A 23,413-nucleotide genomic window follows, 5' to 3' on the forward strand; every position below is an offset into this window, starting at 1 on the left:
TTCTCCTCTCCGAACCCGCTGTGCCTTTTAATTAGACTTGAAAACTAGATGTTATCACGCTGCCAAAGTGTGTTTTTACACTGTTAGACTGCGCCCCCCCCCCCCCCCCCCCCCCCACCGCCCCCACGCTCTCTCCTACAGCCTGCCTGAGGTAACACACACTAACTCACACACTGAAACCTCTTCAGTCGAACGCAGTCCATTCCCGGAATGCTGTTCTCCCTTAGATTTCTTCAGATTTAACAGAAAATTCCCAAAGGAAATTAATTAATTTCAACAATGTGTCACCTTTTCTGTATTTTTGTATCTTGAGGCGAGGACACATATATTATAAATGGACTGTATGCAGGTGGAACAGATGGACATATAGGAGAATGATGGGCATATATCCATCCATCCATGTTCTGATCCACTTTATCCTCACAAGGGCCACAGGGAGTGCTGGAGCCTATGCCAGCTGTCTTTGGCCAATCGGCGGGGTACACCCTGAACTGGATGCCAGCCAATCGCAGTGTACACATCGGCGAACAACTATTCCCACTCACACTCACATCCGGGGACAATTTAGAGTGTGGAGTACCCAGAGAAAACCAACACAGGCCCGGGGAGAACATGCAAACTCCACACAGGGAGGCCGGAGCTGGAACTCAAATCAAGTCAAGTCAAGTCAACAGTATTTATAGAGCACTTTCGAACAGCCATTGCTGCATGCAAAATGCTCAACCCGGTACCTCTGCACTGTGTCGACGTGCTAACCAGATACCAGGTAGATTCCTCACGAGTATCAGTATGTGTGGAATCTACATATACTGACACTCGTCAAAAATTTGAATATCATGACAAAGTTTCTATGATGTTCAAACTTTTGACGAGTAAAAAATTCCTACGGGTAATTGAAGTTAATTTATTTTACCACATTAGTTGAAGAGAAGGACATTCCTGCCATTGTATCCTAAATTATTTCAAACATGCAACAAACACCAGCATATTTTGCTTATGTCATCTCACTGGATTCATGTTACTCTCCTGGTGAGTTGAATGAAACACACTTGTTCTGAAAGTGGTCAACCCAAGATGTTGGAAAGGTTCAACTTTTGCTTAACTGTCATACATGTGGAACAAATTAACTGGTGCTACAGTATAAGTAAAATGTACAAAGATTTAAAGTCTGAATCTGCATAATATCTTACTTTCAATATGCTGTCTCCAATGAAACAGTGATTTTTAACATACTCCCCACCCCTAAACACACACACACTTTCTGATGTACTTATACAGTAGCCTATTCATCTTTATCTTTTTTTTTTTTTTTTGCTTCTTCTGGAGCAAGTGCCATTTTCCAGTACTACCATTTCATGGTTTTCTTTGGACAAACTTAGGAGTAGTAGTCTTCAACTTTAGAGTTTCCAAAGTCCTGATTTTCCACACACTACACATGTACTAATTCAAGTGCCTGACTCCACCTTGAACACAAATATGGTATGGGTGTCCTGATTCAATTTCTCAAAGACGATATTTTCTCGTTCTTCCTTCATCGCACCGCAATTTACCATCACAACTTCCTTGTACAAACAGCTATCTGTCAGGGCAACATGGCAAAATAAATCCATGTTCTTTCACTTTCAGTGTCCCAAATCAATAAACGTCCATGTCACATGCTGCGCGAATCGCGAATCCCTTCAAATGTCACAACATGTGCTTCCCTCTGGGTTTCAAAACAACACATAAAAGCTGGTGGGCCATAAACAGATATTGAGTCAAGCGCTGTCAGTAAACCAGTAGACAAACAAGTCACTTCCGCCATCAGGCTCTGGCCTTCCAACAGGCCTTTATATGAGCCTATCAAAGTCGGAGCAGCTTTTACTACAACCGCGGCCCTTTCAAGAGGACTTGAATCAGAGTCCGGGCCTCTTTATTGCATCTCACTTTAGTTGTTATCATGTCAACAATGTCCTCTGCTACTTTATTCATTATTAATCCACCAAGCAGTTTAGCTCCAATCAGAACTGAGGGCGTCAACAAACGAGAACCAGATGACCTTTCATTCTGAGTGGGTTAAAGGGACCAAGTCAGGGCTCAGTGGTAACAGTTGGTGACGTCCGTGTGTTGGTACATGTGGCGCTAAGAAATAAGGCCGCAGGGGCATTCGAAACAAATAAACCTATGGGGCAAAGGACCAACAGCCACGTGGCTGATGTCATCGTTTCAGTGGCCCACTGAGTTAACGGTACAGTGCCCTGATCCAGTCACTGGGTTTGTGGCAGAATATCGCAATTTCTTTAACCACCTGCTGGAAACATATGCTACCATAAACTTGGGAGATAAGCAAACCCATACACACCTACTTGGACACACACACACACACACACACACACACACACACACACACACACACACACACACACACGCATTTGGACTACATTCCCCTCACTTCCCATCAATACTCTACTTACAATTCACATGAACATGCAGCTTTCCTCAGCAGGAGATTGTGCCGCGCCATTAGGCCATTAAAGATCTTTTCTATTTATGCTTACCAGCAAACGCGTCGCACCCTGGAGAGCGCCGCTCACTTGTTTTCCTCAGACTCCCTTTTGGGGAATTCCTTTTCAGCCACAAAAAAAAAAAAAAAAACGGGCGTACGACTGGTGCTGTGTGCGATGCTTAACAATTAATTAGGATTCTGTCAGATTCAGATTGCTGGAGACTAAAGGGACACACGGACGCACTCAGCACATGACAAGAGATTGAGTCATCTCATCGAGCTCTAAACAAGAGAATCTTGACCTTTAATGAAGAAACTGACACATCAAGTAAATAGTGAGCAGTCAATTAAGAATTTGCAAATTATAAATCAGACAATCAAACATCAGGAATGGTCAAAAATATACTATGACTAATAATAATCGCAAAAATCATGATTCAACTAATGTGTACAGCCCGGTTGCTCCCCCCACGACCCCCCTAAAATGTAATGAGCGCTCCAACCGTCACCATCATGACCAACATCTAAATACAGATGTGTTGTAGATTTACGTGTTCATCCATCCATCCATTATCGAATCCGCTTATCCTCATGATGGCCGCGGGGCGTGCCGCAGCCCATTGTGCACAGTCCCAAAAATGTACCTACTAATTACCTCAGGTACTGATCACTCCCAGTTCCTGACTAAACTACTGCTGCCAACCAATCAGTTTGTATACTGAGCAGCCACAGCATTGCCCACACCATCAGTTGTGACATGCTTCGGGTTCCACATGACCCGGGAAGTGATAGAAAATGCATTATAGGCCAGGTTCCACTAAAAAGATTAACCAAAATATTTGAAACCCCTTCACGTATTATTTTGTGTTCACCTCATGAACTGATGGGGACTTCCGTTTTTGCCATTACCACTCAGGGACACTGACTGTGTACCGGTAGATCTGCCCTGTGACTGACTGCCGACCAGTCCAGGAAGTAGTTTGCCTTTCGGCCTGAGTCAGATGGGCCTCAGCTCACTCATCGCCCTGAACAGGACAAGTGATATGGAAAATAGATGGAGAATCAGGTTTTTGGTGACCCTTTACTTTCCGTGAATGAGGACTCTGAAACACGGAAGAGAAACATTGGAGCTTGAGAAAGTTAAAAGGTTTCACTCTGTATCAGAATGTGGTCTGGACTAAAAAGCAGTTTGCTTTGGGATAAGCAGGAATTACTTCTCAGACTGACCTTTTGGGCTTTTTATAGTTAATTATTGTGTTGTATTTTGAGTGGAGTCTGGCCTATAATGACTAATTTGGGAAAACAGGCAAACAGCCTCAAATGCCCTTGAAAGCACTCATCTATATTTAATAGGCTGTAAGAACCTGACAAATATCACACTCAGACTTCTTAGACATTCAAGAAAAAGCCTCATTAGGCTCTGAACACAGACTATCCTCCACTGTCATTCTCTCGTTACAGTAACGTACTATAGCCACATGCCCTGGAGCTAGTATCCCGCCCAACGTCCAGGGGCTGACGATCCTCTGTGTGAGCAATAAATAATTACAAACCTCTCACACTTCTTTTCTCTCACACAACACGCCATCGAAGGGGACACGCATTTGTCAGCATGTCAGAATCAAATACGAAGGCTCAATTTGTCTATCCAGCCATCAAAACTTCCCGTTAAACCAGTCAAGAGGTGTGATGTCAGGTAGCTTTGAAAGAGAATCGAGTGGAGCCCATTTGGGGATATATTAGGTCAAATCTACAGCTTGGTTGACAACATTGCCGTTGTTATTAAATGTAGCGGTGCGGTCTGTTCTGTTCTGTCGCCCAAGGACAGGTTGGTGGGCTCGGTAAGTCAATTGAGAGGGGTCAAGAGATGGAACGGAGGCAAAAAAGTGCCTGAGGTGTGATAAAATAAACAAGCGAGAAGGCGCTCTGTGCTGGAGGAAGCGAGACAGAAGAGCTTCCTCATTGTCTATGCTAGCTGCAAGGTGCTTGGGATTTCTCCTGAAGTTAATTTACATCCTGGATCAGATGCTTCTGTTCTGTCTTTGCCTTTCTTCAAGAGACAGGTCCAACTGGGAGTTTCCAGTCGGAAAAGGATACATTATTTCAACATTTATTTCATTGCTGAGTTTCTGTTGGTTAGCACGTCTGCCTCACAGTTCGAAGGTTCTGGGTTTTGACTTTCAGCTCTCAATTTGTTGCAAGTGGAAGAGACATTGGAAGTAAAAAACTATTCAGCAGAAAGAGTACTTCCTGTCAAATGCATCTGGATTGGATTTGGCCTCATATAAGATTATCAGACAAATAACGAAATGCAATTTAGATGACAAGTCTGGCGAGTCGCATGATGACATAGAGGCTGCCTCCTTTTTAATGCTGAGTTCAAAGAAAATATCACATTGTCTCAGCATAATGAAAATCAATTTGCCAGCGGGACACTCACCATCCCGAATCAGCAATGAACCCACTGTTTTTTCAAGGTCCTTCTGATCTTCTTGCTTCTTATCTACTTTACCTTCCTGGAATAACTACAATAGTGAAATACGGTGCTGATCTGAGATGCACCCAAAGGTCAACGCTCTCTTACCTCAATTCTGTCTCAACTGTCCAAAGCACAGTTATGTGCAATGGCTGATAGTTCAAGACTGGCAATGGTGGATTTGTCCAACCATGAGCACACTTCCAGTATGCTCACTGGATACTTCATGATGTAAACATTCACAATAAAGTCATATCCAAATGCTGGGAGGAAAAAAACCCTGCCTTTGTAAAGTTAATAACTGACTCACACTGTCAGCAACATCTCTATGACTGTATTTGCAGTTTGAACTGGTCATATTGTGACTTGGTTCTACAATGTTGGTTGTCCTTTTATACCGGATGTCCCTGACAAAACATTAAAAACACTTCAAGTGCAGTCAAATAATCTTCCCCTCTTCTTCAACCAATATAGTGGCAAATGATACCGTCGTGCTCTCTCTAACCTTGTTTACATTCAGTGCACTTTTGCGCCCCTCGGCTAATTATACACACGATTTGTTTAGTAGCTGTGAGAGGGCTTGCCGGGTGCAGGGGCAAGTCAACCTTTCTTGTTTATGATGAAGTGACAGAAAATCATTGGGGGGTCAAGTACCTCACCCACAATCCACCCCACACGCTCTCTCCCAAAACTCCTGCAGCAGTCGGTAAGGTGCCTGTTGTGGGAAGCCTTTCCTTTAATGGTCTCATTAAAGGGCCCGTCTCCCCGTCAATAGACGCCTCTTATTCTTTTTCTGACAAATTTGAATTAATAATTCAACACCAAGTGCCTGGGGATGTATATTTTCGGCATGAAGGACAGTTAATCCATAGCACCCCACACGCTTCCTCTTTTTCTCTCTCTCTTTACTCTCTCACTCTCTTGTTTCACCACCACTCCTTCTCTTTACCCATCATTCTCTCTTGATGATGGAAAGTAGTGGGTAGTGCTGACTAAAGAGAGTGTGACCATGTTTTCCACTGTCCTTTCACCTTCTTTGGTCTCTGTACACTCTGTGTGATTTTGGTCCCCTACGTGACAACTGGAGTCAACTTAAGTGCAAATTGCTCTATGGTGGTGGCCCTAGTATTCATGTGACATGTTGGCAAGCCGCTGCTTAGAGCAGAAAAGTGTGTGTACTTGATATTTGGGTCCTTGGTTGCAAAAGCAATATTGAATACTGTATTATTTTCCCGCAGTGGAAGAATATAAGCGTAGAAAGATGAGTCAAAATGACAGACTACTAATGGACACAAACCCCAATGCAATTTGCTGACCCCATCTCTAACTACAACTTCAATACAATGACATTCAAAGCACTTGAGTATATATGTTCAATTATGTACCTCTGATCCATCATCTTAATTCAGCTCAAATATTTGCATATACTATGCAAAGGTACCAGGTATTGCTTCTTTATACTGTCATTGTAATTCATAGTCATCCATCATTCCAGCCTCCTCCGAAAATGTCTGTGTGGAGAGCATTCAAATTGTGTTTTTGTCACAGTACTCGACATCTCAACGTTAGTATCTCCTTAAAAACTTCCTAAGACCCGAACTCTTGCAAGGCATGCATTTTTATTTGATTTTTATTTTCTCTTTGATATTTAGGCTATTTGGGACCTGATGAGTGTAAAAAGAAAGAATTATCTTTTTACTTGATGAAACGTCCTCGTAAGTGGACACCAGGCCCTTATAGTCCAAAATTTAACATTATAGTCTTGAAAACCAAAGATGCCATGTCCACACATGTGCACGCCTGGACCTAGGAGGAGGACCCCTAAAAGTCAGGACATTTTTTCATCCATTCATCCATCAATGTATCTATGACGGTAGCACAAGTAGTCAAGAAAATGGATGGATGGACATTCAATGTCATCCAAAAAACAGTTACTGTAACAGTATTTGAACTGGCTCAATTCTTACAAACAAAAACATATACAGTAATTGTTTTGTTTTTTTAACGGGGAGTGATGGGGAGACCAGTAGGACATATTATCATTGTGGCAGTTTTACTGGCATACCAAATCAAGTGGTCACTGACTGTGTGCTTCAATCATTTAGGAAACCAAGAAAGAAAAACATTTCCAGTTAGGACTTTATTGAGTTGTAGCATGTTTTTCAGTTGTCATTGCGGAACGTTGAGTTTGAATTTAGAGGCATGCGGTGTAATGCATAATGTGGGTTTCAGTAGCAGGTGGCCCCAAGGCACTGCACACCATTTCAGCAAGTCAGGGCATGAAATAACGGATGACAGAAGGATGCATATGACTTCATAATACATCCATTATTTTCGATAGATGCATACATCGACAATTTCAAATGAATTATCAACCAATTATTTTCAGCTCCTTGTTGCACTGCTGTATTAATCTTTCATTTTCCAAAAAGTCAATCAGAGAGCTGTGGCGGATGTATGTGCTTGGGCGTGTGTGCAAACAGTAGAGTCATGTAGCTTTGTTGCTAAAAATATATCTCAGGACAAGAAAAGACCAATAAGGAGCTGTGATGGATTATAGGCGTCAACGGCAAGAGAGCAAGGATGGGAGAACCAGAGCCAGTGAGCCAGGGCACCTGTTGGATCATCTGCGCTTTAAAACATTTAATAACTGTCTCCGGTTACATACAAACACTCACACACACACACACACACAAACCACGGCGTGCATTACCAAAACTTTAAAGCCCCGCTTTTCTCTGCCTGCTCAGAGGTATCTTGTAACCACATTGTCCAGAGAAGTAACGATCACACACACACACACACACACACACACACACACACACATACGCACACGCACACACACACACACGCACACACACACACACATACACACACGCACACACACAAGAGAGTATTCGTATGATAGCAGTCAACTGATCACCATTTTACCACCGCCATAGTTTGAACACATGTTTGTGTTCTTTTCTCAATCATACAGAAACACAATGGCTGACAATGCAGGCAAGATTCTGACGCCACCACATAGCTCCATTTATGATTTGGGGTCAGTCGGTGACTGCAAAAGGTTACATATTTACAACCCAACTTGCATAAAGACAACTTGTCTTAATGAAAGGGATACTTCACGTATGTACACTATTATTCATCTTAAATAATGTACTTCATTATTTTACATGTATGTTGGATAACTTTAGAAACCCATTTTAAAATAATATAGTTGACCACTAAGTTATTCACAAGATAACTGTAACGTGCCAACTTCGGAGGAGATTGCTCAATGATATACACAAATAGTTATGCCCTATCTTTAGTGTTAATCCCGAAAGAATGAAGCCATATTATTTGTGGCCAGTATAGTCAGACCTCTTTTCCCCTAGCCCTGATAATGTTTACACCCCTTTAACGTTCACATTTCAAATTTATCATTTCCCGAAATTCATCCATTTGCCTATTTTGCTTACAACAGACACCATTATCATTCATTCATTCATTCATTCATCTTACGAGCCGCTTGATCCTCACTCGGGTCGCGGGGGTTGCTGGAGCCTGAATCGGTTGCCAGCCAATCGCAGGGCACACAGAAACGAACAACCATTCGCACTCACACTCACACCTAGGGACAATTTAGAGTGTTCAATCAGCCTGCCACGCTTGTTTTTGGAATGTGGGAGGAAACCGGAGCACCCGGAGAAAACCCACGCAGGCCCGGGGAGAACATGCAAACTCCACACAGGGAGGCCGGAGCTGGAATCAAACCTGGTACCTCTGCACTGTGAAGCCGACGTGCTAACCACTGGACTACCGGGCCGCCTGACACCATTATCATGTAAACTTAATTATAACGACTAGATTTTCCCAACAAAGTAGTGAAAAGGCCTTTGTTAAAACAAACTCTGAGAAACTAATTGCCACGGCGGCCTTACTTTCGAAAGGGAGACTACGAATTGGCAAAGTGTACGATTTCCACAATCATCCATGATGAAAACAAAATCAAGGCATATTTCGAGGCTCAGATTGAAAAACGATTGGAATCAGCTTCAGGGCGCGGCACATCCTGAACGGCAGAAGGCACTTTCCATTTGCTGACGGAATGTTTTCAGAGATGAAGTAGTAACGCTCCAGTTTGTTTCATGTCTAATAAAATAATTTTTTCTTCATACTGTATACATGTATTTGTAATTACCGTAAGATGAATTACATGTTCGTGTTTTTACACCTATAACTGTTCATACTGTATTATACATTGGAGTTACCAACCATTTTATTGGAAATGGTCACCTTACCGTGGTGGAGGGGTTTGCGTGTCCCAATGATCCTAGGAGCTAAGTTGTCTGGGGCTTTATGCCCCTGGCAGGGTCACCCATGGCAAACAGGTTCTAGGTGAGGGGCCAGACAAAGCATGGCTCATAGACCCTTATGATGACTACAATATATGGACCAAGGTTTTCCTTGCCCGGACGCGGGTCACCGGGGCCCCACTCTGGAGCCAGGCCTGGAGGTGGGGCTCATTGGCAAGCGCCTGGTGGCCGGGCCTACACCCATGGGGCCCGGCCGGGCACAGCCCGAAGAGGCAACGTGGGTCCCCCTTCCCATGGGCTCACCACCCATGAGAGGGGCCAAAGGGGTCGGGTGCTATGTGAGCTGGGCGGCAGCCAAAGACGGGGACCCTGGCGGTCCGATCCTCGGCTGCAGAAGCTAGCTCTTGGGACATGGAATGTCACCTCTCTGGCAGGGAAGGAGCCCGAGCTGGTGTGTGAGGCAGAGAATTTCCGACTGGATATAGTCGGACTTGCCTCCACACACAGCTTGGGTTCTGGTGCCAGTTCTCTCGAGATGGGTTGGACTCTCTTCCACTCTGGAGTTGCTCACGGTGAGAGGCGCAGAGCAGGTGTGGGCATACTCATTGCCCCCCGGCTCAGTGCCTGTACATTGGGGTTCACACCGGTAGACGAGAGGGTTGCCTCCCTCCGCCTTCGGGTGGGTGGACGGGTCCTGACTGTTGTTTGTGCATATGCACCAAACAGCAGCTCAGCATACCCACCCTTTTTGGAGTCCTTGGAGGGTGTGCTGGAGAGTACTCCTGCTGGGGACTCCCTTGTTCTGCTGGGGGACTTCAATGCTCACGTGGGCAATGATAGTGAGACTTGGAGGGGCGTGATTGGGAGGAACGGCCCCCCCGATCAGAACTCGAGTGGTGTTTTGTTATTGGACTTCTGTGCTCGCCACGGATTGTCCATAACGAACACCTTGTTCAAACATAAGGGTGTCCATATGTGCACTTGGCACCAGGACACCCTAGGCCGCAGTTCGATGATCGACTTTGTAGTTGTATCATCGGATTTGCGGCCGCATGTTCTGGACACTCGGGTGAAGAGAGGGGCGGAGCTGTCAACTGATCACCACCTGGTGGTGAGTAGGCTCCGATGGTGGGGGAAGATGCCTGTCCGTCCTGGCAGACCCAAACGTATCGTGAGGGTTTGTTGGGAGCGTCTGGCGGAATCCCCTGTCAGAAGGAGTTTCAACTCCCACCTTCGACAGAGCTTTTCCCATGTTCCGGGGGAGGCGGGGGACATTGAGCCCGAGTGGACCATGTTCCGTGCCTCTATTGTTGAGGCGGCCAATCTGAGTTGTGGCCGTAAGGTGGTTGGTGCCTGTCGTGGCGGCAACCCCCGTACTCGCTGGTGGACACCAGCAGTAAGGGAATCCGTCAAGCTGAAGAAGGAGTCCTATCGAGCCTTTATGGCCTGTGGGACCCCAGAGGCAGCTGACGGGTATCGACTGGCCAAGCGGACCGCGGCTTCGGTGGTCGCCGAGGCAAAAACCAGAGCGTGGGAAGAGTTCTGTGAGGCCATGGAAGCCTACTTCCGGACGGCTTCGAGGAAATTCTGGTCCACCATCCGACGTCTCAGGAAGGGGAAGCAGTGCAAAACTAACACTGTGTACAGTGGGGATGGGGCGCTGCTGACTTCGACTCGGGACGTTGTGAACCGGTTGGCAGAGTACTTCAAAGACCTCCTCAACTCCACCAACACGCCTTCCTTGGAGGAAGCAGAGCCCGGGGACTCTGAGTTGGGCTCTCCTATCTCTGTGGTTGAAGTCACCGATGTGGTTAAAAAGCTCCTCGGTGGCAAGGCCCCAGGGGTGGATGAGATCCGCCCGGAGTTCCTCAAGGCTCTGGATGTTGTGGGGCTGTCCTGGTTGACACGCCTCTGCAACATCGCGTGGTCAACAGGGTGAGTGCCTCTGGATTGGCAGACCGGGGTGGTAGTCCCTCTTTTTAAAAAGGGGGACCGGAGGGTGTGTTCCAACTACAGAGGGATCACACTCCTCAGCCTCCCTGGTAAGGTCTATTCAGGAGTGCTGGAGAGGAGGGTCCGTCAGGAAGTCGAGCCTCAGATTGAGGAGGAGCAGTGTGGTTTTCGTCCCGGCCGTGGAACAGTGGACCAGCTCTACACCCTTAGCAGGGTCCTTGAGGGTATGTGGGAATTCGCCCAACCAGTCTACATGTGTTTTGTGGACTTGGAGAAGGCGTTTGACCGTGTCCCTCGGGGAGTTCTGTGGGGGGTGCTTCGTGGGTATGGGGTACCGAACCCCCTGATACGGGCTGTTCGGTCACTATACCACCGATGTCAGAGTTTGGTTCGCATTGCCGGCAGTAAGTCGGAATCGTTTCCAGTGGGGGTAGGACTCCGCCAAGGCAGCCCTTTGTCGCCGATTCTGTTCATAACTTTTATGGACAGAATTTCTAGGCGCAGCCGAAGCGTTGAAGGGGTCCGTTTTGGGGGCCTCAGTATTGCATCCCTGCTTTTTGCAGATGATGTGGTGCTGTTGGCTCTTTCAAACGGGGCTCTCCAACTCTCACTGGAGCGTTTCGCAGCCGAGTGTGAAGCGGTTGGGATGAAAATCAGCACCTCCAAATCTGAAACCATGGTCCTCAGTCGGAAAAGGGTGGAGTGCCCCCTCCGGTTCGGGGAGGAGATCTTGCCCCAAGTGGAGGAGTTCAAGTATCTTGGGGTCTTGTTCACGAGTGGGGGCAGGAGGGAGCGGGAGATCGACAGGCGGATTGGTACAGCGTCTGCTGTGATGCGGACGTTGTATCGGTCTGTCGTGGTGAAGAAGGAGCTGAGCCAAAGGGCAAAGCTCTCAATTTACCGGTCGATCTACGTCCCAACCCTCATCTATGGTCACGAGCTATGGGTCGTGACCGAAAGAACGAGATCCCGGATACAAGCGGCCGAAATGAGTTTTCTCCGCAGGGTGTCCGGGCTCTCCCTTAGAGATAAGGTGAGGAGCTCGGTCATCCGGGAGGGGCTCAGAGTCGAGCCGCTTCTCCTCCACATCGAAAGGAGCCAGATGAGGTGGCTTGGGCATCTGATTCGGATGCCTCCTGAGCGCCTCCCTGGTGAGGTGTTCCGGGCATGTCCCACCGGGAGGAGACCCCGAGGAAGACCCAGGACACGCTGGAGAGACTACGTCACCCAGCTGGCCTGGGAACGCCTCGGGATCCCCCGGGGAGAGCTGGAAGAAGTAGCTAGGGAGAGGGAAGTCTGGGCTTCCCTGCTAAAGCTGTTGCCCCCGCGACCCGGCCCCGGATAAGCGGTAGATGATGGATGGATGGATGGATGGATGGATGGATGGATGGATGGATGGATGGATGGATGGATGGATGGATGGATGGATGGATGGATGGATGGTGACAACAATTTACCGTTGTAGCATACGGATTCGGTATGTCCCTCCAAGTACGTCAGCTCTTGTGAATTTTTCTAATTATTACCAAGATGTAAAATTAAAACCACACATCTAAAATTATTGAGGCTTTCCATTAAGTTCAACATTCACAATCAAATTAAATAAAAATCATTGAAATACTGTATATTCAAATACGATTACAAATCTAAGCTGATTTAGGTATTGGAATGAGGGAAGTAATAAGTTCAGTGTCCTAAACACCCTGAATGCCCTGAATGCCACACCGTGAGGTAGTCGAACCATTATTTGCAATTTATCGACAAAAATACTAAAAGTACCTTTTCGAGCATCATCAAATACAATGAAAATACATTGTTACAGCTGATTATGAGGACGGCATAACTATCACTTGTCAAAGAAATCATACTGAATGCCCTTGAAGTGTTACGCACATTATTACTTGTTTCAAAGTATAAGTTGCTTATTACCAACCAAAGAGTAACACGAATGAGTGATAATAAGCTAAACCTGTCATAAAGACATAATGGAGTGTCTTTTCTAAGGAAATGACAGCAGCAACCCTCATTCCTGTGGAGTCTACACATAGAAAAGGGCTGATGAGATGCTATTCCCGCTTACACCTTAAGAAATGATTGACAGGCTGGCCGTGTAAAAGCTGGGGGTACATCTGATTGCATTTTTTGTTTTGAACGTTTCACCCGTGGTGCACTTAAACAGAGGGCCCCATGACTGCCCTTTGGTGTCCATCCCGTTCCGTTTTGTGTTTACACAAGGAAGGCATTTGTCAATGATTTCATCTTATATGAGTTTCCTGTAATTCTGTTCTTGTGAACAAAGATTTTATCCATGAAAAAAAAGGCAATGTGTTTTATTTGGTAACGGAGTGACATATATTCCACAAGCTGGAATCTAGAGACTGAGTTAGACATTGGACTTGAGGCCAGTCAGTCACAGGACACAGATACTATACGAACAATTATTCACGTTCACCTTTACACCTCTGGACAACATTTAATCTGCCTATCAGGCATAATTTTGGAAAGTAGAAGAAAACTGGAGTACCCAGTCCAAATCCATGTGAGCTTGACACAGAAAGGAGAAAGTAGGGGGTCAGTTTCTTGTCCATGGACCCTGAACATGGTCATAGGGCAGTGGTGTCCATACTACAGTCCAGGGGCCATTTGAAACCCTCCCATGTGTACTGAAAATAACATTTGACATGGCCCTCGATGCTCTTTAAAAAGTGTTAGAAGTGTTGACTGTCAAAAATGTAGGGCTAAATGAGTAATGGCAACCGCCACTCCAAATACAAATACAACAAATACATTTACAGGCAAAATAGTCATAGAAAATCTGTGAAGACGAAATAATAATGTTTTTCTGCACTTGTGCTTTGTATAAATGTTTGATTTGTGACCATATCACATTAATGATCATCAAGTATGGTCATCGTACTACAGACTACTCTTTGTTTGGTTCTGAATTTGCAGATGGGATTTATTTTGAGCTAGCTTTTGGGCTACACCAAAATCCCCCCCCCCCCCCCAAAAAATAAAAAAATAAAAAATAAAATAAATCTGACACTATTTTTGCCTTGTCAACTTTGATAGAAAGTCTTGAGGTAGCAGTTTTTCAAAGCAACATTATATAAACAATGATTGATTGATTTATATGTCAGTTGTAGTGTGTTTAATAAGCTAAATTGGATTTTCCTGTACGGAAATCTGTGGCATAAAGAATTGAGGCCTGCTAATACAACTACGGTACATTCTCAATGGTCATGTCTTGGGCTCCAGTGCTGCGCTTGCTGGTAAGCCACTCTGCACCGATATTTAGCAGAGGTGGAAATAGTCTGTTTTGCTCAAACTTTTATTAATAAAAAGAAAAGAAAAAGAAAGGACTAGGAACAGCACAGCGGCGTAGTTATGGTTGTACCGCTCTTGTTGCACGGTGTACACATAAGATTGAGAGCTGATCGATACAACGCACGACTGTGGCCGTTGTTGTTTTTTTTTCCCCCTGATGTCATACCACACATAGGACACAATCTTGTAGTAAATCTAGAGACATCTATGTGTTTTTCATTGGTAAGAATCCGATCATATTTATTAGCAGGTGACTTGATACTGTACCCAATTCTGTGATGGTGGACATGTCTGCCTTCGTTTATGACAATGAGTCCAGCAAACCGGTAGCTACTATGTCGCGAGGGCATTTATGAAACCATTTAAATGGTGGTGAAGCATTTGGATCATTATAGTTCTGTGGTGAATAACGGATTATTTTACAGTAAAGAGACAGACACGACACTTCCAAGAAATCACTGGGTGGTGATATGGTATTCTGCAACACTCGTGTTTGTACAATGTGTGCTTTCTTTCAGGAAAATGAGCCTATTCACCGCAGGGCCCTGGGTAGCCCAGGTCTGTCTTCCCTGGCTCAATCATGCATCCCTTGGCCGTTAATTGGAATGGAGCGCATTCCGAGCCAGGAGAGCAGTGGGACCCAAGACGTGACCACTGAGAATGTATGAGTATTAGTATTGCAGCGGACAGGCCTGTACATAATGATAACCTGAAGCTTTGGCAATTGGGAAACACACATTCACACATGTACACAGTCACGAAAACAAGGAGTGTAAGTGTGATGCAGGCCCACCAGTGGGCCACTGCGCGACTGGAAAAGGAGTGGGGAGAGGGGTGAAATGAACTTGACTTCCATTGATCGGGACTGTGAGCACAGAACCGGGGGCTGTTTGTCCCAGAAGAACTCCTGTACTACTGCTCCTCATAAATGTTTGAAAGGCCTCAGCCTCTTTACATTCACAACATTTGAGTGTGCGCATGCACACGCAGGCACACACACACACACACAAACACGCACATGCGTGCACATGTGCGCGCAGGTAGCAGGTGAATGCTTGGTCAGTCAAGATGGTTGAGGGGATCAATCGTCATCTTTGGCAGGTTGAGGTGTGTTTGGTGTTCAAAATGGTTCAATATAAGTTTATTAATATGCAGGATTAAAAAAAACAACTTTGATTACTTATGCTGTACTCTTAAGGCCCCCCATTTGGCCCCTTATTGCCCCTATAGTGTGTCAACAAATGATTGATAGTGCCCATACCACTTAGAAAACACCTGACGTGCCGGGCCGAGTATCCGTAGCTCCTAAATATGGGCTGGCAGCGGGGCCCTCGGCGTTATCCAGCCGGTAATAAAAATTGAGAATTGATTTTCTGTAGCAGCTTGTAACTGTTAATGTTGAAACATCAATAGCCAAAGCAAATGGGAGACCGAGAACACGGAGAGCATGAGCCGAGGCGGACTCTAAATCACAGAATCTATCCGTGCCGATCGATAGGACAGTAACTGCAAGTGTCCCTCTGCTTTCCTAATGTTTCATAATAAACCGACAGCCTGTAATAAGGCAGAGGGAGAATGGAAGCCAGAGACGGTGGGCAACAATTTTGCTGGGCCACCTTAAATCACCCCACACGAGAGAGCAGGACATCGGCAGAGGAAGAGGGGGACGAGGAGGAGGAGAGGAGACTTCTTTTCTTTTCAAAAACTTTTACAAACCCATGTCTAGCGGTGGAGTGATTGTGCACCATGGAGCATAGTCCCTACACGGCTGTAGAGGTTAAAATGTGGTCTACATCCGAGTGCCACAACACTGCTTTCAAGATATTGAGATATGACAAGCAAAGTGGTGCTGCACGTGTTATGGTTGTGACAGAGTAGTGGCAAAGTGATTATGACTGTTGCAAAACGTGCTTTACAACTGATGGAACTGTCCGCATTATATGCACATACCAATGTCATCCTGGTGAATCAGTAACACTGCTTGCACTTATGGAAGTTATAAGAATGAACATAGTTTGAGACAGTTGGACTGTTTGGAAGATGAGAATAGACAGTGTCGTGCATTGGTAGGATGCTGGCAATAAATGTGAGTCCTCTGGTTTTCAAGACAGGAAATGTATATGCATTTATGAAAAAATTGGCAAAATGGGCTTGCGTGGGTTTTCTCCGGGTGCTCCGGTTTCCTCCCACATTCCAAAAATATGCATGGCAGGCTGATTGAACACTCTAAATTGTCCCTAGGTGTGAGTGTGAGTGCGAATGGTTGTTCGTCTCTGTGTGCCCTGCGATTGGTTGGCAACCGATTCAGGGTGTCCCCCGCCTACTGCCCGGAGACAGCTGGGATAGGCTCCACCACCCCCCGCGACCCTAGTGAGGATCAAGCGGCTCGGAAGATGAATGTTTTTTTTCATATCTTATATCTATACATTTGATATCCCATGTAAAAATAGAAACACGATTACTTCATGTTGTTTTTTCCTCCTGTCTCATTTTTTTAAGGTGAAATAAGAATGTTACAGTAAAATGTGATGTCTTTGGAGAGACAACATATTTGTCTTTTTTTGGATGTTATCAAAGAAATTTTCAGCGAATACATTTTCATTTGTCCGACTATCTTTCTGTTTATTTTCTCTGTGCATCTTGAGTAGCCATATTAACATCTGTAAAATGTTTTAACTGTCCACATTTGATGAATGTTGAGGACCGAATAAAGTGGAAGTTTTAACTTCAGATTGGAAATGCAATGTGTGAATGAATGCTGAGAATCAAAGGATTTGGAAGGTGGAGGCATAGGACAGAAGAAAAAAAAAGATGCAGTGTGACTATTTCCTCACAACTACACACAAGTCACCGCAACAGGTCTTTATGACAACAGCCTGCAATCGGTAATGATAGCAAGCCAGAGCTTTTATTGCTTCATAAATTCTGAAAGCCTTTTACGCAGCCTGATTACACTGAATTCCCTACAAAGTGGAAGGTGCGTTATGTTTCTTAGGCTAAAACTGACAGAAATAGGTGCAAGTATTACATTGATTGTTTTAGAGGCATATTTCCGCCGACTCCTGATGAGACGAAATAAGAGGAAAGAAAAGTCTGGACACTCAAACATGATTAGTTGAGTTTGGATCTGTCGGCTAGAAAGTTTGAGCGAGCGGCGAAGGACTTTTTTATTTGTTGGTTTGCTGCCTCAGAACGAAGACTGGAGGATGCTGATGGCTGGTAAAGAGATTTGTTTGAAAAGTAGATGACAGTCCAATAGTTTTCAATCAGAATGCGTTTGCCCAGCACTTTACCCGACAGTCAAAGCAGAATGATGAAGAAGGCAATGGATTGTGCATAGATTGCTCTTTATTAGCCTTATACATAAATCTATAGTGTACCCCCACTGCAAACACCACCACTATATTTTTCAATCGTGTTGTCATTGCACCAATGCACCAACTGACTCTTCTATCTGTCAGTCACACGTGGGAGGTTGGACTCAAATGAACACGTATGCAGTACATACCAAACACAACGATTTATGCCATCTTTCAGACACAATTAATCCTATTGTTCAACTCTGCATGGGTGACAGATCCAGAAGTTGTCTCTCTTTTTCTTTCGGTTCAATTCATATTTTTCATACAGTAAGCTGATTAAAGGGTGAAGTGAATGTACTGTATATAGTTAAATGTTATGATTAAATTCCTGCATTAATGAAAGTACCGTATTTTCCGCCCTATAAGACGCTCCAGAGTATAAGGTGCACTTTAATGAATGGCCAATCTTAAAACTCATAAGTAGGGCACACCGCATTATAAGGTGCATAGAATAAAAGCTACAATAGTGGCTGAGGTTGCGTTGTGTATCCACTAGATGGAGCTATACGAAAAGAATACAATACAATATAATATAGCTTTATTTATATAGAGTCTTCACAACCAGTGCCGCTGTAACAAAGTGTTTTACAGAACATTTAAAATACTAAATCAAAGAAATCAAAATCCATGTATATGGCGCACTGTCGGCTTTTGAGAAAATTGAATGCTTTTAGGTGCGCCTAATACTGCGAAAAATACAATAATTTGCTGCTGTCCAGTGGCATTCAAATAGCCTCTTGTTTTTTTAATGTTTGCATTGGACAGTGGGTGGTCACGATTGTACCCAATGAACAAAATATGTTTTTCAACATTTAATCATGTCATTTATTGATACCTATTTGGTAAATCAAAACAATACAGATCAAGCGAGAGAGAGAGAGCGAGAGAGAGAGAGAGTTTACCTCACGAAAAGCTGGTCAAACATTAACATCATGTCAGCTATGCATTTAATTTTGAGAGGACAATAAAGTGTTAGATTAGAGATGATAGAGGCTGTAATCTTGAACGTGTATCATCCAAAAAACTAAATAAAACAAAACATCACAATTTCAGCATTGACATGTAGGCCTACACATTGAGTGGCTTTGAGTTGTTTGTCTGGTTGTGAGCATTCCCGCCATATTTGATGTGCCATAAATGTATTTCATACTCTTAAATTCTTCATTTTTTTAGAGATGTGAATGTCCTTTTTTCATTTAATTCTTTTCAGAGCTCTAAGATAAGATAAGATAAGATAACTTTATTCGTCCCACACTGGGGAAATTTGCAGTCTACAACAGCAAGATGGGGGTGGGGGGGATAAAGTGTTTCATTGCACAAAATCTACATCTCTGTGGTATGACGAGTGAAAAGTCTGTTTAAAGATAAAGTATTATCACTCCAAATATTGTATGTTGCCTAAAAATTGAGGTTTATGGGTTGATACTTGCATATATGTGACTTACTCACACCACTGGCAAAAACTATAGAAACAATTCCCAAATAAAGGGTCAGCATGGTCAAAGAATCACATTTTGGAGTGGTTCCTCATCTAATTTGGGATTGTTTAAGGTGTGGCATTGATCTACATTCTAATTAGTGCCATTACTGTGAGCAGTGCGAGCATACATTGATTAGGTCCAAAGTAATTCCATACTGTTGAGTACATGAGAATAAGCCCAAAAAACCCCAACCCCATAAAATAACATGTTTATTGTGTTACTTTTCATGAAGTTGTATAGCGGTGTGCCTCTTTCAGGGTCCATCTTACATTGGTCCCAGCGGGGGTAAATATTGAACGGTTGCCGTCTTCTTATGTTGATCAATGTCCTGACAAATTCAAATGATTCAGTTCATTTCAGGAAATGAATATTTGCCGGGCGTATGGGGAACGGAGGTTGGGATGTGGTTTATGAACAACCTTATCAGGGATCAGCAGATTAATTCCGAGCAGCTCGGATGTTGCTGAATTGGAATTCACCTGAGTGGGACTGTTTTGCCTCTTGCTCACTATTTCGACAGACATGACGTGAAATGGTGAAAGTGCACTGTTTTATCAAGGTCAGTCACATTTACCATGTTTGTCTTCTCGTCTGCAGTGCTTCATTGACTGATAAAGTCAAGATGTCCCTGTTGACAAAAAACGAGGGAGCCGTGACTGAAGTAGGAATTTTAAAAAATTAATAATTTTATCTTGCATTAAATTGGAGGACAAGTAAGTAAGTGATGACTGAATCGATAACCAATTGAATTGTTAATCATGGAGTAAAATATTTTTGTGTAATACATTCATTGGTACATTGTGCAGCTACTGTCTTGAACCACATACCTAACCTCAGTTTAAGCTTACGCATTTGCAATCACTGCAGCCTATTTTGATGAACTATTAGAGGTATCAAAAATATGTTTTTTTTAAAATTTAGTTTTCACTGACAATGTCAGCGATGTATTAATTTACAACGATGTTAACTATCATATTATTGAGCTCTAAAAATTATGGAGTAGTTCTATATCAATGCAAAGTAGAATCAAATAATGCACACATTGAAAATTGAACGGGTTGTTTTTGTTCAGGCATGTGTAGCTTCTTTCAACTTGCAAAAGGGTAAGACTTGGTATTCAAGGCTGGGTATGAAATGCAAAAATAATGACTTAGGAGTCCAAGAGTGCACCATTATCAGTAGACTTCCAAATAATTTTACCTCTGTCAACTTTTGGGGGAGGGGGTGTTGCGCCTAAACACTCCAATTTGGGAGCATTATTCTAAGTTGTGTCCACAAATCTCACTTCTCTGCTGGGAGCTTTTAGCACTCAGCACAGCATTGACAGCTCCTCTGGTTCTCCTCCCAGCTGACGAGGACTGGCAGTGCACGTCTCACCCAATTAGACCTGACGTGGTCCGACCCGCAGAGCCCAGTCGTTTGTTGGCAGAGCAGACTCTGACCTCTGAGCCTGCAAGTGCATTGCCAATATGAGGGCTGTCTGCCTCTGGCTGAGGGAATTTACATCAAACACCACACTTGTGAAAATTTATAAGTGATGTTTTTTTGTTTTTTGTTTTTTGCCTTTTTGCTTCCCTCAGTCCTGCCTCCCCACTCATTATAATGTAATCGTTGAACAGGAAAGCATTGCAGAACTCACAAAGCAATCCGCATCTTATATAGTTTTAATTGTAAACTACTGGAACAGAACGAAATAGACCTCCTTTTTTATTTAAAGACCACATGTCACTTCTGTGCTTAACTGTCACTTGATGATCATATAAAGCAGCAGCTAGGCAGTATTTCTATTAAGCACTTAAGCCTTTTAAAAGGAAATCAAAGACCCATTAACAGTATTCTGTCACAGACTACTAGTAGTAATTATTTACCGAACTGTGACCTGGGCTGTGCTCTGTCTCTCTTGAGCTTTAATGGTCATGACTTTACTGCCGCACATACAAGCACACACATGGCCATTGCTCACAGCTTCACACACCGAGATCAATGCTAGTAGAGTGATCATCTCCCTCTTGATAGAGGGCAAAAGCCTTCACTTGACACGAGGAAAGAATGACAGCAGATAGAGAGGATGCCACGGTAGGAGATGGATAAAGTGAGACAGTGAGAAAATAATACCAAGACCGGAAAAAATAAAATAAAAAGACAGCCAAACTCACATCTGGACACGGATTCTCTCAGCTGGAGTGACATCTATATCTTTCTGTCTTTATCGGCAAGAGACTTAACTAAGAGTTCTCTTGTCAGGGCTGTGACTGACTGACCGCCCAGCCAATATGAGAAATAGTGGAAAAAGTCAAGGTACAGGCACAGAAAATTTGTAAAGCATTTCTATTATTATATCCAGAATGGGGACAGTTTGTCTTATATAATCATCTGTGGGACCAAAAGCACAGCTAAACGCACCACAGAAAACTACAACTACACCAAACTTACAAAATTGGTGTTATCAGGCAGGGCGCAATAATCCAAAATTGGTCAACAGCAAATTTTACATGTTCATGGACACACCCACATATAACAGTTGTGTCTCCGGAGTGCCTGCCCACAACAAGTGTGAAATTAAACCAAGTAATCTTTAGTTATCTGCCTATTTCTGAAAATGTGTCTGTGAGCAAGTTGCAGAACTTGTGGGGTTAATTAATTCGCTGAAAAACTACCCCAACGTCGCCACCAAGGTCATGATCTGGTGCGCCGGCCATTCTAGAGCAAGCAACCAGCCCCCGTGAAACCGGCGTGCTCCGGCGCATCGATTGTCATTCTAACGAAAGGGTGGGAGTACAAAGTACAAAGTGTACAAAGTACACTTCTTGAATCCAATTTGCCAGTCAAACTGATTTCACCAATTTAAGCCTGGAGAACCCAAGAACCCTTTTCTTCTTTGGAAAATTATGAATTTTAGATCACCGAACACCGAAATATGTGTTTTTTTCAAATATTTAATGCTTTAATCCTTATTTAGGATTAGGGCCAGATTTGACCATTTGGGATTTAAGGTTAGCATTTGAGTAGCATAATTTTTGGGGCCAAATCTGACCCTGTGGATTCTCCAGGGTTAAGATGAATTGCACGCTGTAAGAATGTGTCCATAATCCTTGATCTTCTGGATATTATGATAATATATAATATATAATGATTTTATAATTCATGTTTAAAAAAAAGGGGTGGGGGTGAAATGATACCTGGGCGTTTGTTTAATTCATATTGATTCTTGCTGAATTTCATTGTCCATTAAATAAATCTCATCCCTCTTTAGAACTCATTTTGACGCTCGGAGGTCAAGGCAAATCTACTTTCAAGCCTCATTTAGCTACATCCTTATTAATCGGTGCTGCTGGCAGTGTGTAAGCCCGTTCTGTGAGCATTTGCTTTCTCATTCCCTTACATATATTCAGATCAGCCTATCAATCACACACCTCTGCTCAGCTGCAGTGTGAATCAATGCTAAATCTCCAGGCTTTGCATTGCTGAGTCCAAGCACCACCATTTCCACCGCAGAGATCCCCAGCAAATGCAACGCCACCTGTGTCGGGATTCTTATGTGGGAGACTCGGGCAATGCTAGAAAACAGGCACTGCCGGGGGCTATACACATCCCTGAGGTCAGTCTTTCATTATGGATGATGTTCCTGCCAAATTATTTAGACCCTGAGCCCCAGAAAACCCTATGCCACGTGAAGACACATGCCGAACAAAACCGACTCGCACACACAAATAACACACATGCACACACGCGTTCTCTAAGGCACCTCTGAATTCCTCCAAGTCCATAGCTCCACATTAATCCAGTGAGATGTAATCCAAGCAGCAGTTCATTAGTACCGATTCTTTGTTTTTAGGCAAAAGAACGAAACATATACAATTTGTATTGTGTGTGTGTGTGTATGTGTATGTGTGTGCGCGCGTGTGTGTGCATGTGTGTGCTTGTGTGTTCTCAAAGTCGTTATCCATGGTCTAAACTGACAGGCATTGACAAGAGACTGATCTGTATTTCTAACACAAGACTATAAACACACACACACGCACACACAC

The 23,413-nt window shown here is 43.9% G+C and overlaps 1 protein-coding gene across 1 annotated transcript in view; it reads right to left on the bottom strand.

The window, feature by feature from the left end:
* nr5a2 (nuclear receptor subfamily 5, group A, member 2) overlaps positions 1-23,413 on the bottom strand; it is a 64,687-nt gene that overhangs the window by 5,486 nt on the left and 35,788 nt on the right. The window lies entirely within an intron of this gene.

This window comes from Hippocampus zosterae, chromosome 8, assembly GCF_025434085.1.
Source record: "Hippocampus zosterae strain Florida chromosome 8, ASM2543408v3, whole genome shotgun sequence".
Taxonomy (NCBI): domain Eukaryota; kingdom Metazoa; phylum Chordata; class Actinopteri; order Syngnathiformes; family Syngnathidae; genus Hippocampus; species Hippocampus zosterae.